Here is an 18287-nt window from a genome sequence, read left to right as displayed (position 1 = left end):
ATGCGTGGCCTTATTAATGTGTGGGAATGAGATCCTAATGCATGGCCCCAACTTAGTAAGGCATGAGAATGAGATCCTAGTGCATGCCCATGACAGTAAGGCATGGGAATGAGATAATTAAGTCATGGCCACGACATCATGCCTTAAGTTCTAGCCACGCATTAGGATCTTGTCCCCACACCTTAATAAATTGTCTTAATTATCTTGTTCTCACACCTACCTAAGTCACGCATTATTTTTATTTACACATGATGTGACCAGCGGGGCTCCGTAGAATAGGTAGATATATGCAAATTCAGTTGTTGTGACCTCACAAAAACAGTGAATTCACAACGAGCTGTTTTTTCAGCCTAAGTTCTATATGTGGGCTGCATGGACTGGACAGTGAACAGTCAGACTCTTTTATTTAAAAAAAGCTAGGAGGTTTTGGTTTTTGCTTTTCATTATAAGGGACCTTTAAAGGCCAAAGTGACCAAGGAAAGATGCTACAGCCTCGGCTGGAATTTCTAATCTTGGCTGGGTTTCATTGCCACTAGATGGCATTGGTCAACCGGCAATGTTGAAAAGCCAAGGCGCAGACTGAGGGTGTAATAATAATCATCACCAACAAAAAGGATCAATTTAGACACTTAAAAGTAGGAGTCAGTGCAGTTTTCTTTAATATTCATTTATAAATGATTAATAAACAGTGTAGAGTAACAGCAGTTTATAGGTGGACTGAGCTGCTTATAGAGTGAAGTTGCTAAAAATTGCAACAGAGGCACAATCATTCTCACAAAAGGCTAATCAAATGGTCACTCCCCTTTTAATCATCACCATGAAAGTGAAAACAGAGCGAATAAAGCAGCCAAAATGAGGAGACAAATTCATAGCATGAATTATTTACTTCCCTCACAGCCATTCAAATAAGATTAACAGCCCATGGTTGTGAATAATTCATAGCTTTTGCAGTTAGGAGGCAAATTCAGTTAGACACGCCCCGGAAAACAATATCAGCCATTTAGCCGTTTGATGCCTATATCTTAAGGGTCCTGGGACAAAAGAGGAAAAGATGAGGCAAGATTGGAGCTCCTCCACTGTCATGGCAACATATGGCTCCGGGGTGGAAATGATGTCCCTCGGCCCAGGCAATATGCTCTTCACCAGACAAAGCAGATGATTGATGCTAGACAACACTGAGGAAAAAGGAAGTTAGGGGAGACCATTTAAGCCCATGCGATACATTAAAGCCGCTCTGGGGAACTGCTCTGATTTGACACTTACGAAGATATGAAAGGCTAAAGATACCAGGGGCTACTGAACCACTGCTCTTGGACAACCAAATCAACCGCAAGCTGAAAAATAACATTTTTATGCTTTAAAAGGCCCAGATCCAGTATATAAACACATACATAAAGTGTTTATATATTTATATATAAATACACACCGGTCAATCATTTTATCAGCTCCATTTACTATATAGGAGCACTTTGTAGCTCTACAGTTAGAGACTGTAGTCCATCTGTTTCTCTGATACTTTGTTAACCCGCTTTTACCCTGTTCTTCTAAGGTCCAGACCCCCATTCTCAGCACTGCAGTAACACGGACATGGTGGTGGTGTGCAGGTGCGAGTGGATCAGACACAGCAGTTTTTAAACACTGTCCACTCATTGTCCACTCTGTTAGACACTCCTACCTTATCAGTCCACCTTGTAGATGTAAAGCCAGAGACGATGCTGCACAGTGTGTGTTGGTCATCCTGTAGTCCTTCATCAGTGGTCGCAGGACGCTGCCCACAGACACTGTTGGCTGGATATTTTTGGTTGGTGGACTATTCTCAGTCCAGCATTGACACTGAGGTCTTTACAAACTCCAGCACATGCAACCTATACTAACCCACCACCACCAAACCGAAAACGTTGTTTGACCAGGGGCACCCAAACTTTTGCATCCTGTATGTATACCTGTTAAGGGTAGTTTAGCCCCACCCATTCTTATTGAAGTTATAAGGAGTGTTTCAACCAAGACTGCTTATAGAATGAGGTACAATACAGAGCAGCCATTCGGAACAGAGCTTATTTACATATAGCAGTATTTAAAGGCACAGCAACAAAAACTCTGTTTAATTCCAAGTGCTAATGAAAGATAGTAATGTAGAACAATTAATAATGACTGGTTTTGTAGATAGACAGCATAAGCAGGCCTCAGGAAAACAATGTGATGCAAAAACAGAGAAAAGTTTCATTTTTATTCACGTGTGAGTCACTAAATCTATTCTCATGAAACTTTTTTAATCAGTGTTGCCATAGTGACAGGCTACACCAGGTCTGGTGCACGACTTCTTTCAGATGGAAACAATAATTAGACTCTGAGCACAATGAGTAAACAGTCTCGGAGCAAATTGGCTTACTGACTCTGCAGGACAATAGAAGTTCACATCTTCTACTCAGAACTGAGAAAACTCATTTGAAAGCATACCAAAGCTTGTTGCCATGGATTCTAGAGTGGGTTTGATGTTCCCCATCAAAACGTTCCAGATTAGACAGGTTGGAAGCATGGAAATATGCTTAGCATGTCAGCCAAACTGGTTAAACATGAAATTATTTGCTTTAAATTAAACCAAATTATGAAATCCAAATATTACTTTGAACAGGAAGGGAAAGTGCAGACTGACACCACCTGCTGCTTGTGTTAAAAGCACCTTTTATTCATCACTTTGTTGATAGTAGATTAAAAATCACAGGACTCTTTCATAGTAGCTATGAAAGGCAATTTCTGCCTGGTTTTAGGGGGTCCCTCAATTAAACTATGCATTTTTATATAAAATCAATTAAAATATCAAATACATTAAAATATATTTTCATATATTTCAAATACATATTTGTGTGATTTTCAAAACCAGGAGCAAGTTTAGCAACCACCTGAGAGACCGCAGCAATGGTCTAGCAACACCCTAGCAATGACTTGGGATACCATAGCAATGGCCTTGCAACACCTTAGCAACCCCCTGGAAAACCATAGCAACAGCCTAGCAAGTTCATGGCTACTACCTGGGATAACAGAGCAACAGCTTAGCAGCACTATAGCAACCACCTGGGATAATATAGCAAAAGCCTAGCATATTTTTATTGATTCAGTTATGTTCCACTTTTTTGATATCAAGAAAATTTCCATCTGTTTTATCGTCATGTAGCAGTGGGTTCTCACCTCTCCCCTTTCACCATCGTTGCTCACTAGCAGCTCAATAGATTTACTTCATTTCACACGCGGAGACAACAGTGTACTTATTAATCTAATAACAGTGTTACATAGAAAGATATTTTACTTTATTATCATATTATTTCTTTTATTTAAGTACAATAAATAAAAATAGCCAAGTCAATTTCCATTCTGCTGCTGGAATGACTACTATGGGGTCTGCAAAACAAAGGCTACAGCATTTTGCAACCATATAAATGCAGCGGCTACAAATAATTTATAGTAGAACAGTAGAACAGAACAATTTGCATATAACAGTAAATGTATTTAAAAGTATTTAAATACAACTGACCTGCAAAACCCATGACTTGACATGTTTGATAGTGGTCTCACCTATGTAACTAAAGTTTTTATTAATACTGCAAATTAAAGCAACATTGTGAAAATCAAAGCAAGTTTTACCTTAAAAAACAACTTCAGAACCATTTTGATGGTACAGTAACTTATAATAAGGGAAATGGCATCTGTCATTGCCACTCTGGACCTGGAATGCCTGGTAGAGCACTATGTAACTTTGGAGGAGCAAAGAAGAGCATGAAAGCTCTCGCAAGAACTGCAAAACATTTGACCTCACAACTATGAATCTTCAGTTACCTATAAGAAGCTAGCTTAGTATTCCCAGTATGGACATCATGGCAGAGGCTACGGAGAGACCAAACCCTGAAAAGCTAACATGTTTATTGGGTCCTTGAGAGCTTAAGGCTGAAGCTTTAGCTTTGGCTAGACAACAGTAAGTTTGCCTCATAAGTTTGGGTACACCAAATTTTCCTCCCTCGCCTCAAATATACATATACTCACACATACATATCGCTGCTTTTGAAAGGAAACCCTATGTCTCTGTTTTTGTCATTTTTCAGTTTTTGGCATAATTAGAAAATACCTGTTGCTCTTTACATCGTGTGTAAATTTCATGGTGAATGGACCAAAAGAAACGTCCCAAAATGTCTGGTTCCACTGACTCACATTAAAAGTAATATAGGTTTTTTCCTTCTCCTGTAAAGTTTCCATTTTGGAGATTAGGCACTCGTACCTTGTTGGTCCACATTGTAGATGTAAAGTCAGAGACAGTACTGTCTCTGTTTTCATTCACAGTATCAGATAAAAACCACCATCATTAGCATTGCCGGCCCATAAAAGCTCTTCAGCGTTTATTCTTGAAATTGCCTCCAGCAAATGACTAAACGATCAAAATGTAATGCTATGTAAAAAACTCATGTTAAATTCATGTCATGTTAAAAATAAAAAAGCCACTGGATTGGACTCACTACATCTTCTCAGACTGACTTTCTACAGGACAAGGATCAGTCTGTGACACTAGAAAAACTGCTCTAAAGAGTTGAGTGCTCTCATTAAAATGTACCAGCTGTATTAGGCCCGTCAACCACCTTCATCACTCCAGCTGAGTCTGGAGACTGGCCCATTTGAATTATTCACAGGTGAGGCTGCCAGAGGAGAGGAGGTCTGTGAAGATGGCTGCAATAAGAATTAGCAGATTAGCTTTAGAATGGCTCCAGGAGCCAGATGACCACTTTTAAATTTTTACACGGGACATTATTTGACTTGCTACATCACCTTAGTATCTGCTGAGTATTCCTCTCTTCCTTTAATGTAATTTTTGCATCACTGTTTTTACAGTTACCCTGAGGGAGAAGCAGCTTAGAAAACGTGTGTGTGTGTGTGTGTGTGTGTGTTTTACATAACAACACATCTATAAGTAGTTAAACAAAAATATAAGATTATGCCATGCTGTGTAGCTTATCTCACATTAGTTTGACTAACTGCAAGCTAGGGGTGGGTGATACTGAGTGGCAAACTTATTTACTCTGCTTTAAGCTTTAGCTCAGCTTTTGCTGCTTTTCTCACATCTCCAGCAGGAAACTTTGCCGCAGAAGTAGAATAGTTCCTTTTTAAATGTCAGCTTTTGACTTTTACGAGGCAGGTGTCAGCTTCTCATTTGCCAGCTACGTGTTCAGATTTTCCTGTGCCAGAATGTAACTGCTGCATGATTTAAGGTGGAACGGGATAATTTAAATAAGAAGCTGGCAAATGAGAAGCTGATGTAACTCTTATAAAATAGCTACTCGCTGCAAATAAAACGTATCAGGACACCAGCAGGGTACAATTAAGTGCAATTAAGGGCTGAATTATCAACGTTCGTCTTACATGCTGGAATTAATGTGGAACTGAAAATTCACCCTTTATCCCTGAAGATTGGCAAGCAGACTGCTGGTCACCAGACAACAATCACCTACCTAGCAGCTAGGCAAAGAAAAAGATGTAATGTAATGTTAATAATACTGAGTTAGATTGATCAGCAGAGCTTTATTTTACTGCAAAGAAGGATTATTTTAGTTTATTTTTAAAAACCTAGTTCTGCTAGGGAGCCTCAAGAAGGCAGTAAAAGAGTGACATGTTGCTGACCCCTTTCCTAGGGCGTTCAGTATGGCAGCGCTAAGCTAAAGGTGGTGCAAAGAAACCTTTTTTTTTCATTAGAAGTGATCCATGTGCTTTAGTTGAAGCCTGTAATAGACATTAACGTATATTTTTGGAGATTTCAGGATACAGTGTTGCTGATATGCATGCCTAACTTCTGGAATGACAAATCAGATTCAAAGCCAGCGCCTCCACATTGGAAGAAGAAAGGCACCAAACCTCTATGATTAATGCTCTGCATACCACTTTAAAGCCAGGGCTTGTCCTGGATTTGGAGCCAGGACTTTGCGCACCCCATCACACGCTTAGGCAAGTGGTCACCAGCACTGCTCCTGGAAATCGCCCTTCCTGCAGGTTTCACCCCCAACCTTCATTTAGCTAATCAAGGACCTCTGAACACAGTTATTAGACAGATTGAGTGTGTTTAATTAGGGTTAGCATTAAAGCCGGCAGGAAGGTAGATCAGGAGCAGGGTTGGTGACCACTGCCCTAGACCAATTAGTCAGCAATATATATATATATATATATATATATATATATATATATATATATATATATATATATATATATATACTTTTCACTTAAAAAGGCTTTTAAGTATAAAAAGGCCATAAAGTACACGGTTTTACATTTCAGGAGATACTTCTTAGGAGATTAGATATACAGTCACAGACATGACATGAGACCTATATCATATAGACATATATACATGAGACAGTCAATGGGAAAAAAGAGGGGGAAAAGTTTCCACAACTGGAATTCAGAGAAAATGGTACTCCTAACAACCACCTGAAAGACCTGGTAGACAACAGAACTGCACCCCCGTCAGATAAACAGCATGAAAACATCCCCAGGTGATCTGTCCATCCTTCCACTGTCAGAAGACAATTTTGAGATTATTTGAATTGTGAGAAGCAAACATCTAGGACTGAACTGGCAGTGGATGGCCACACTACATATGAAAAAATGAAAGTATAGTTAGTTGTTGAGACTTTTGTATAATTTCCTGTTACATTTTCAGCTTTTTTGTGGCTGTTTTAACTGGAAATGGTATAAATGAAGGGCCTCTGACTTTTGCACAGACTGTACAACCGTTAAATTCAATGTTTGCAGCAGGATTCAGTGACTGTTCATGTTCACAGACTCAATAATTGCGCTAAATATTTTTTATGATGCTTGAGTTCTAGAAAAAATTATGATATACTCAGAAAAATGGGACATAATTGAGTATGTTATATGTTTCTTACCTGCAAGCTTCAGAGTGAAAGCACAGATAAATGCATTGCAATAGATTGTCATAACAGCACAAGAATACAAATCATAAACTGTCCCTGTATATATGTGGCAACTGTTGTCATGACAACAGGCAATAAAGTCAAGCAAGGCTATGACACTGAGAATCAGGAGATATAAGTAACTTCTGCTAGAGAGACATTGAGATGCAGTTTTTTTGTTCTTTTCAGAAACATGAGAAATGAATGAAACTAAAACATTTCACACAGACGGCTGCCTTCACTTAGAGTTTAATCAACATCTGGACACATACTGAAGTCCCATAAATGAAGCATAAGACATTCTCAGACTTTTAGCAGCCTAGCTTATTCGACCAGACCATTTTTTTTTAAAAGTGGCTTAAAAGATGCCATTTTTCTGCATTTTTAATGAAGACGGTAGGGAGAAAAGAAGCCAGTTTCTTTTTGGATTTAGACTGAGGATGAATACGTCAGCCCCTGGACCTGGACCTTGGTTGGCACTCCAGCAGATATTCGTCATTCTGTGGCTTCTCGAGGCGCCGGCTGGAAAAAATCCCTTTGATTGTTGTTCACGTGAAATTGGAGTCCTCACTCAAGTCAACCTTTTGGAAAGCCTTGGCCCACACCCTCCAGCAGATGTTTATGGGTCCAGCAAGACAGCTCCGTCGCTGGGAAGGGCCACCATTACATACCGCCTTGTCAGGAGTGTTATTGCATATGACTGCGCCATCCTATTAGACCCAAGCTGGAGGCCTCTGAGTGCTCTCCGGTTCATTGTGGAATAACAGTGACTTCACCACATGAGCCCGGCAAGTGTGGTCTTTGCCAAGGGGAATTTTTCAAACACTGTCTGGATTAATGGATGAAAAGTGAGCTTGGCGCCATAGGACTGGCGTTCTGTTAGCATTAGCATGTAGGAAAGTTCTACCAATAGTGTTATAAGTGGCGTAGCCAGAATTTCATTCCTGGTTATAAGTTGGCGAGGCCAGCTGGGAAGCTGTATGGCCCAAAGACATCACTATAGTGAGCCAATTAGCCTACTTCATTGTAGCGAAAAAATACCGACAGATAAATATTGAAGTTTGAGACACAATACATGGTCACTAATCTTGCACTTCATAGTGTAGATGTCTGCGGCAAATGGCTGAATGCTGCAGTTTTTTTTGTTTATTTTCACAGTTTTGAACTTGCTAGCTAGATAAGTAACAGCACATGCCAGACTAGCACAACTCAACAATCTACAGAAAGCAAGATAATGCTATGTTTGAAAAAAAAAAAAAAAATCCCTGTTCTGTGCCTTATATATACATATATGTATGTGTGTGTGTGTGTGTGTGTGGTGTGTGAGTATTTATAGCTAACATGTTTATTGGGTCCTTGAGAGCTTAAGGCTGAAGCCAGTAGGTATATATATATATACCTACTGGCTGAAATAATGCACTGTTCTGCACACACACACACACACACTCCTGCCAATATCTGAGTTTAGGTAGAATTATGTGTAGAATCAAGCAACATGTACATTTATTTCTGTCAAGTGTGAAAATATGAGCAAAAACACTTGTTCTGTGGCTGCTGGCATAAAAGGTTAATAGTCTTAGCTTTTGCCAACTAGCTTATACCAACATATGCAAACCTGCTATGTGGATTTTTATATATGGATTTAAAACAATATATATATATATATATATATATATATATATACACGCACACACACATGCACACACACACAACATAGTATATTTTAGAATACAGTAGTGTACGAAAGTCTTAGGCAAAATCAAAATCTATTTATTTGTGTAGTTTGTGTTTATTTGCTGAGAAAAGTGTTAATATTTGAATAAACAAAATTTATAGAATATTAATGAATAATGATTATGTATTTATATATATATATATATATATATATATATATATATATATATATATATATATATATATATATCAAATCATATAAATAATAAACTGTGATTTTCTGGATGTTTGTTTGTTTACCCATTTCCAAGCCTCTCCTCGAGGAAGCCCAGTATTATATGTAGTTAAAAAGCAGCTCCTGGTTTGACCAATCAGTGCTCAGTAAATTGAGCTCATGATGTAATTGATAATATTAACGAGTCTCTGTGGCGGCTGTGAAGGTGTCAAGGAAAAATATGGACCCAAGAGATTCTTGTTACTTTTCATTCTTTTTATGCTTATTTGAATTATGAATATGACTTTATTCTGATGTATATTGTTATAAACTCACTGCTGAGGTCAATTGTTTAAAAATTTGCTTAGATGCCTAAAACTTTCACATAGTACTGTATATGCCTGACCCTTTATGATATATGTGCATATATGACCATATATCAAATGTCTGTATGGGTCTCAGAGTAATAATTAATTCTAATAGCAATCTACACTTCACCAAACATACCATCGTGGTTTACATTCTGGTCCTCTTCTTGGCCATGTTATCTGGAAGATTTGCTAAATTGTTGGTAGCTTCATCTGTAAGTGTTACCAAGACAGAGGATCTTCTTGGGATTTTTATTAGTTACTGCAGCTCTACCTGCTTTTGAAAGCTGGAAAATATGGGAAAAAATAAAACATAATTGACCCCAATGTTACTTTCTCTCACCATGTACTGAAACTTGCCCTACTTTTGTAAAACCACTGAAAAGAGTCCCATTATAAAGCACTGAGCTGTGGAACTCCAGCTTCTCTTTACCCTTCTGACTAGCTCTATTTTGCCATCTTAAAGGTTAGATCTTGAACTTTGACAACAGTATCTCTCCCAGCCTGTTTTGATTCTCAGTCATTGCATGCTAATGCAGGACTGGTTTTTTAGCCTTGGCTTTGGGTTAATGAGGTTGCAGCAACTCTATGAGCCAATCAAAGTGCTCATTGACAGGGGATCAGTCCCCGTGGCAACTGCATGGTAACGGAATGGAAAGTATGGAGTAATCGTCGCAGCCGACTGGCTGACTGATAACGTCCCTGTTGCGTGTTCCGCTTCTTGACTGACAGACATATGGAAATCTGCTGTCTTGGAGATTGGAAATGCTAATGAGAATGGCTGCGAGGGAAAGCGTCACTTTTGGCATGATGTGAAATGCTTATCTTTACACACACATACACGCACACGGGTGCGTAGGGTCCTTCGTTTAGGTCCATAATAAAACAGTCAGTCAGAAAACGGCAGATGTGCCAGAATCCTAGTTACGGAAATAGTATTGCCCTATTACGCTGGAAACAGGTCACATAGGCCTTACTCTCAAATATCTGTGCTATTATATATTCCTGATACCTTTAGAACCACAGAGTGGTTATGACAGACTCACTAGCATGGCAGTTAATTAAATGCAGCCAAACATGGTCTGTATTTAGAATTACTACATTAAATGTATAAATCAATGCTGCCATAGCTATTACCATAAAATAAAGGCCCTATAGGTAAGAGAGGTTTATACTGCACATTAGCATTGGGCAATATGACCATAAGTTCTTGTTATTGTGATAACTATATATGTCACTATAAGTGTAATCTGTTACTTAATCCAAAGGTTTTCTAAATTGAAACATGTAATCTGATTTCTTTACTTTGGGTTCCTTCTATGCTGAACAAACAGCAGATGAAGGTCAAAGCTGGTCTATGCTGGTCTATGCTGGTTTATACTGGTCTGGTCTGGTGTTGGTTTAGCATGTTCATGTTGGTTAACTAGCACACCAGCATCCAAAACACAACATCGGTTGTCACTGTAAAAAAACAAAAAAAAAAACCCAAAAACGTTTATTTCCATTTTTTGTCGTTTGTCATAATGAATGGACCAATGGAAATGTTTCAAAATCAATTCACATTCTCTTGCATTAAAAGTTTTCGCCCTCTCCTGTAAATGTAAATTTTAATTTGGACAGCGACGACATGCTGGTTTTTCTTGCATAATGACTTCTTTGCTGCTGACCAGCATACCAACATATCGTTACTGTCCAAAGAAACGTATGTATCTTCATTTTTTTTCTACATTATTTCAACACTCTAGCTGTCCTTTATGTTGTGTGAAACTGTCATGATGAATGGACCAATAGAAATGCTCTAAAAATACTGGTAATAAAACCTCTTTACATTAACTAATATTGAAAGGTAAGAGAGTTTTTGCCTTCTCCTGTAAAGTTATTATTTTGGAGATACTTGTTTTTCTTTGTTTTTCTTTCTTTCTTAAATTCAGCTTTAAAGGCACTTGCATATAATACTATACTCATATGTTTCATACCCAAACGCTTCATTATCTTTGTCTTTACTTTGCAAAACCACCGCAGTTGTAAATGCTTTGCATGCCATTTCACTGGTCTGATCCGATGTGGACTGAATGAAGAGTGAAGTGGTTTTTGGCGTGGTGGGTCAGTCCTTAGTAACTTCCTGAGTGTCCATTGGTCAGTTTTACACAAAATGTAGACAGACACACAAATCCCCAGTTGCACACAGTGAGAGGCAAATGATATACATCTCAGCCCCTCTTCATAGGCTCATAACTCCACATTTGGGTCACGTATGATCTCGAAAGGAGATCTAAAGGAAAGGGTGACTCAGATTTAGGAAATGTTTGAACCATATTTCTGTGCTGTATTATCACAAAGATAGGGAAACATCTGTGCTTTCAATGTAATATAATATACATTCATTTATAGTTATAATTTATAGATTTATAGTTACACGTTCTGTTGAATTTTTGTTGAACTTTTAATGCTCTTTCAATATTAATTCAGAGTGCAAAAGTAATTAAGAATCAATATTAGATTAGGTAAACATTTACAATTTAACATTTCACATCAATGCAATGCTGTTTGCTATAGTTATTTTATGTAGAACTTGCGATGGAGATTCAACTGCAAAAAAGAAAAAAGAGGGACATGTTCAGGAGTTGGGCCCAACATTACATCATGCTAGGCTCAAGGATGTAAAAGAGTATTCCCAAGCATTATTTACCAGTAAAGTGAGTGTTTTGATGGAATGTGGAAAGCAGTAAACAGTCTGAGTTTGTGTAACATTTCTTTTTTACTTTTCAGGCCTGGAGAACATGTCCGAGCATTACCTTGCTAGCCTAATCTAGTCCTTCTATACAGTCTATACCACATATATGAGAAATAATTAGTAGAATTGCTATGGAGCCTTACTGGTGTGTTGTACAAGGCCTTGTGTAATATCTGTTACATACATTATGGTATAGAAGATATAGATATAACCATTCTTTACATCACCGAACGCTCTTGAAGCTATTTCCTCACATCTCTCCAGTTAATGGAACTTTCTCACTCATGTTTGTAAGCCCTTCTCAGCTCTAGGCAGTAGAACTCCAACTGCCTGAATGGAAACAGCAGAATTTGCTTCCTGTGCGCTCTCTGGCTGTTAAAAGTCACCCGGCTTCAAAGATTGTATATATATATATGAGCCGAGATGTGTAAATAAATCTTGTCTGATGGCTTTTTGGCTCTGATTCGGAGGTATTCTGATAAAGCCCAGGGTAATCGTTAGCATGTGGGGTATTACTCCTGGACCGCTTCCTGAGAGAAGTCTCCTGATACCCACCCAAAACACACATGTACACACGCACACGCTTTCCCTGAATTTCCTCTCCACGCCATAATGAGTTCCACATTGTGGCCTTGACACCGTTATTGCTCTGCAGTCGGCACGGGCCAAAACGTTCCATTAGGTTTGTTTATTTGAAAGCTCGCAAACTTTGACCCCCACAGTCAGAGGGGCACTGCCTTTATTCTACGTCTTTAAACACAAAGCGCAGAGAACCAGATTTATTTACACAGTTATTGGCAAAAGTTGAACACCCTCAGACAAAGCCCATGTTTTCTTGGTTTGCTAAGTGAAATTAAGTAAAAACATGAGATAGATAATGTGCCACAACCTTTGTGCCAAAAAACTGTGCCAAAACCCATATTTTATGTTGATTTTTCCCTCAGTACATTAAATTCAGCAAATAATCAATAATTGTGTATTAATATGTGTAGAAGTGTGTTCTCTACAGCAGATGTGCTCATTTGACCAGGTGTGCGCAAACATTTGCGTATGGCTATATGTGTTCATTAATATATTGGCATTGGTCAGCCTTGACATAACATGTATCTTGGTCTTTATTCTAATATGTACCTGCAGTCCACATATTGAAAATGGACATTCATTTATAATTGAAAACAACAGAATGTGTGATTGTAATCTAGTGTCCATGTGCCTGCATGACATACGTGCCCGAGAATGGACATTGGACTTTCGCGCAACAGCTTTTGTCTAAAATTAACTGCTGCATTCAGCAGTACAGATCTGTTCTTTTTAATAGTTCAAAGTAAGTCATACTGTGTTCTAAACAACATATGAACAAGTCTGTACAACTATAACGAAGCTCTGTAATGCTGTTTTAGTGGGTTGGGAAAGGTTTTAGGGACGTATTTACAGAAAAGACTTGGATGACTATTGACTTCTGGTGTTTGTTAGCAACAGTAGCTCAGTAGCACAGTAACCTCAGTGTCAGTGCTGAAATAAAGAAGCAAAAATCTGGACACCCAACATGACATGGCTGATTGACTACATCTAGGGAAAATGTCATTAAATAGAGATTGAAGTAGAGATTAGAGATTGTCAATGAATTCCATTGACAATATGTTGGGTAAACTAGGATTAAAGCAAAAGAACAGATGGCGCATTACTTTGTGAGATCTGCGGTGACCTACAAACTAGAAATGTATGTCTGGACCAGCCAAACCTCCCCCTCACACCTTACCCTCACTGCACGCCTAGAGGTTGAGAAGGTTCCTGGGCTGGAAAACTGAGTATAATCCCCTTGAGCACACACCAGGAGTGGGGGAGTGATGGATGGATGTGGAATGAGGAAAGTGATGGAGCTGGTATGCTGGTACAGGCTAGTATAGCTGATCTTGGCCAGATGGTCCATCAACGCCAAATCTCCTGCCTTAGGCTCCATTAGCCATAGCTGTTATAACCAGGTGAGTAAGCGACTGGCGAAGCTGGCATTCCATTTTCTGCTAAACGCCTCAGTGGGTGGGCTTGTGGTAGCTGAAGATCTTTGGTGTTGGGCAAGAAATGTGACTGTTCAGTGCTTCTGTAGGTCTGCACTGGAGTTAAGAAGCTAATGTAGCAAATAAGTAATGCAAATTCACTGTTGTCAGAAGAAAACCATCTTGACCTCCATAATGCTAACTTTGCAGGAGAAGCAGAAAACCTACTTTTCTTTTAATGTTACTCAGTGGACCCAGAATTTTTTCTAAGTAATTTCAGGTCATTTCTGTTGGTGCATTCATCATGAAATTTACACACAATATATATCACCACGGGTACTTTCAAATTATGTCAAAAACTGAAAAATGTCAAAAATGGAGATATAAAAATGGTTTTCTTCTGACAACAGAGCTATACCAAAAATGGCCACTTTCAGTTCCCTAAAAAACTTTCAATCAATAGCGATTCAACCACTTTTGTAAGTGAAATGGAATTGGAACCTTTTTAAAGTTTAAAGAACCTTAACATACTTACACATCTCTTCTTCAAACCAGATTCTTTAGGGAACCAAAAGTAACATTCAAAGAACCAGATTTGAGCTTGGAAAAATGGTTAATAATATATTTAAACACATTGTTCTCTAAGTAGATGTATTTGCACAGGTATCAATTCTTTATCTACACACAATGTTCTGTGTTTGAGCATGAGGAACCTTTCTTGGACATGGTATAGTTCCTCAGTGGTGTAAGTCCTCTGTCATCAGGAGGGTATGAGTTTGAATCCCAGCAAACCCACAGTTCTTCATTGTCAGCCCAGGAAGCAAATATATACTGGCCCAAAGCTGGCTTGATGACCTTGCTTGGGTCTGAGAAGAGATAGATCGATAGATAGATCAATTTATTAATCTCAGAGGGTAAGTCGTCTATTACAGTAGTACAAAAAAATGTAAAATGGTGTATAAAAATATACTAAAACAACCATAGAATATAATGTGCAGTATGTGAAATAAGTGAAATTGCATATATATTACGCAGGAGACATGTCACGTTCAGTAAATGAACCGAGTTACTATACACTGTAAACAATAACATATCGCTGTTGTCGGGACAAAACCTCGTATCTCCAAAATGGTAACTTTACAGGAGAAGGAAAAAACCTACTGTAATTTTAATGTAAGTCAATGGATCCAGACATCTTTCCAAGTCATTTTGGGCTGTTTCTTTTGGTCCATTCATCATGAAATTTACAGGCAATGTAAAGAACAAGAGGTCCTTTGAAGTTATGTCAAAACTGAAAAATGACAAAAATGGAGATACAAGGTTTTCTTCCGACAGCAGCGAAATGTTAATAGTTCTGCAATAGGCCTGGCTGTATAAACAAAGTGGCAGTGCAATATGCAATACGTATGGATCTATAAACAAAATGACAGTGAAATTTGCAATATTTATGGATGTATGAAAAAGTGAGTGAATTTTGCAATATGTATGGATGTATAAACAAAATGAAAGTGAAATTTGCAATATGTATGCATGTATAAACAAAATGATGGTAAAATTTGCAATATGTATGCATGTATAAACAAAATGACAGTAAAATTTGCATGTATGGATGTATAAACAAAATGACGGTAAAATTTGCAATATGTATGCATGTATAAACAAAATGACGGTAAAATTTGCATGTATGGATGTATAAACAAAATGACGGTAAAATTTGCAATATGTATGCATGTATAAACAAAATGACGGTAAAATTTGCATGTATGGATGTATAAACAAAATGACGGTAAAATTTGCAATATGTATGCATGTATAAACAAAATGACGGTAAAATTTGCAATATGTATGGATGTATAAACAAAATGACAGTGAAATTTGCAATATGTATGGATGTATAAACAAAATGACAGTGAAATTTGCAATATGTTTGGATGTATAAACAAAGTGACAGTGCATAGCAAAGAATAGAGAAACATAAACCAGTTATATAGGATCCTATTAGACAAATACTAAAAGAGAAATCTTTGTTTGTTGAATTACAAATTAATAAAATCTATCATTTGTTTAAGCTTTTGCACATGACTAAGTTAAGATGTTAAATAATCTAATACTGCTAATGTTCCTGACACTGCATGATATACCGTTAAGTATAAAACCGGACAAAAGTGTACTGCACAGCTAAGATCAGTAGCAGCACCATCTTTGAGCTTCAATGTTTCTGTACTTATTCTCCATTTTTATATATAACAATAGGTAAATACTGAAGAAATTTGATTACCATCAGTCGCTTTAAGGTAGAAATGACCTCCACAGTGATTAAATTCAGGTAGGTATGCTTTTTCAGGCTGAAGAACTTTCACAACTGCTGCATCAGAGTTTCACTAAAGTTGGAGTGATAAGGGTTTGGAGTGTTGCCAGCTTGATTGTGTTCAGGCACTCAATAGGGGTGGAAAGTGATTGCGTAGGCTTAACTGCCTCTTGTTTAGATTAGTGAGATCAGCCTTCAGATTGGCTTCTCTCCTGTTGGCCCAGGTGACGCCAATCACTGGATCGGCAGAAAAACATACCCAAGATTAGACTCTGGACCGGCTGCCTGATGAGGAGAGGAACAGAAACACACACAGTTCATCGTAAGTGCCGGATTTCCACCATTGACTAGTGACAGAGGTCACCGTCCTGATTGACTTTGGCCTCGAGATAAATATGAGGGCTGTTATTGGAGAATCAATAAGGCTTAAAATGGCAGAGGCTTGGGGCTGAGGGGGATTATGCTGGCCCGTGCTTGTGAATAACTTTAGCCCCCCCAAATGCCAGCCAGCGTCCGGTTTGTCTGCTTGGATATAACTTTTGCTCAGTGTAGTCAAAAATAACCAGGCTCTTAGTAATGGCAGTGTGTAATGTCAATGTGAACTGTGGCTTTATTGGATAACGATATTTTCATGGCCAGTGCAATAAACCTATCATGTGTGTATGTATGTACAGTCAGGTCCATAAATATTTGGAAGTTATTGTTACCACAGCATATTGAAGTCATTAAATAATAAATATGAGCTCAAAGTGCTTTCATCTAAATTGAGTGAACAGTGTAGTAATTACAACCATTTTTAGACATAGCCACAAGCTTACAGGCTTAAAAGTAATTGGACCAACGAGCATAAACATAAATTATTGTTAAGTCTTGTTTAATATTTGGTTGCAAATCCTTTGCAGTCAAAGACTGCCTGAGGTCTGCAACCTTTAGACATCCCCAGATGTTTGGTTTCTTCCCTGGTAACACTTTGCTTGCTCTTGGGCCTTTTACCTCAAGTTCTGACTTCAGCAGATCAAGTAGCCCTTCGAAGTTATCCTGCTACAGCCAAATCACCAAAAAAATACAGGGGAACCAGTTACTTTGGCAGCCATACATTCCCATGCTATAACACTGCCTCCACCATGCATTACGTTCAGTTCAACTGGCAGCCATACATTACAACCAGTTCAATTGGCAGCCCTACATTGCCACGCTATAACACTACCTCATCTGTGTGTAACACTACCTCCATCATGCTTCACAGATGAGGTAGTGTGCTTTGGATCATAAGCAATTACTTGACCTCTCCATATTTCACCCTTTCAGTCGTTCTGCTACAAGCTGATCTTGGTCTCATCTGTCCGTAAGATGTTGTTCCTTATGTTAAACTCTGTAAAACCATTAAAAGTGTGTACTATAGTTTGCAAAAACAAGTTTGTTCTCTGTTAGGATGTGTTACAATTTAATTTATCTTCATTTGAGGCCTTTCTATGAACTTGATATTACTATATCATATAGTAATTATTGGTCTTCTAAATTGTAATAGCAATATTGTGAGCAATCAAGCCTAAATTTTTCATAAATTAATCTCTATTTAATAAACCATGGTTTATTGTGTGACCGAATGCAGTCTGACCATTCCCAGGCACAGGACAGATTTCATTAGTCCAGACAGGCCAGAGCCGCTTGCATGTCTCTCCTCATTTGACTGATGCTGCATCATGAGAGTGAATATTTTAGTATGTAATTTACATAGAAATGAGGCTGAGAGTATCTGGAACCATTAGTTACCTCATCCTGGATCTGCCCCTAAATGGGTGCCCTAGATTTCTTCTAAAGAAAATCGATTCACCTATACTAAAAAGCGAGTAGCTCAAGCTGATTGGTTGAAAGTGAGTGTGCGTTGACTTACTTTACATTACACTTACATTAAGTGGTTAAATGGTATTTAAAACCTTGGCTGTTGAAATAACACTGTAGTGGGTACATTTAATCCAGTGGTCTCCAACCCTGGTCCTGGCGAGCTGCCTTCCTGCAGAGATTAGTTCCAACTTGTTTCCAATAAGCTG

This window comes from Pygocentrus nattereri, chromosome 6 (genome assembly GCF_015220715.1).
Source record: "Pygocentrus nattereri isolate fPygNat1 chromosome 6, fPygNat1.pri, whole genome shotgun sequence".
Lineage (NCBI taxonomy): Eukaryota > Metazoa > Chordata > Actinopteri > Characiformes > Serrasalmidae > Pygocentrus > Pygocentrus nattereri.
Note: the sequence above shows the minus strand (reverse complement) of the source record.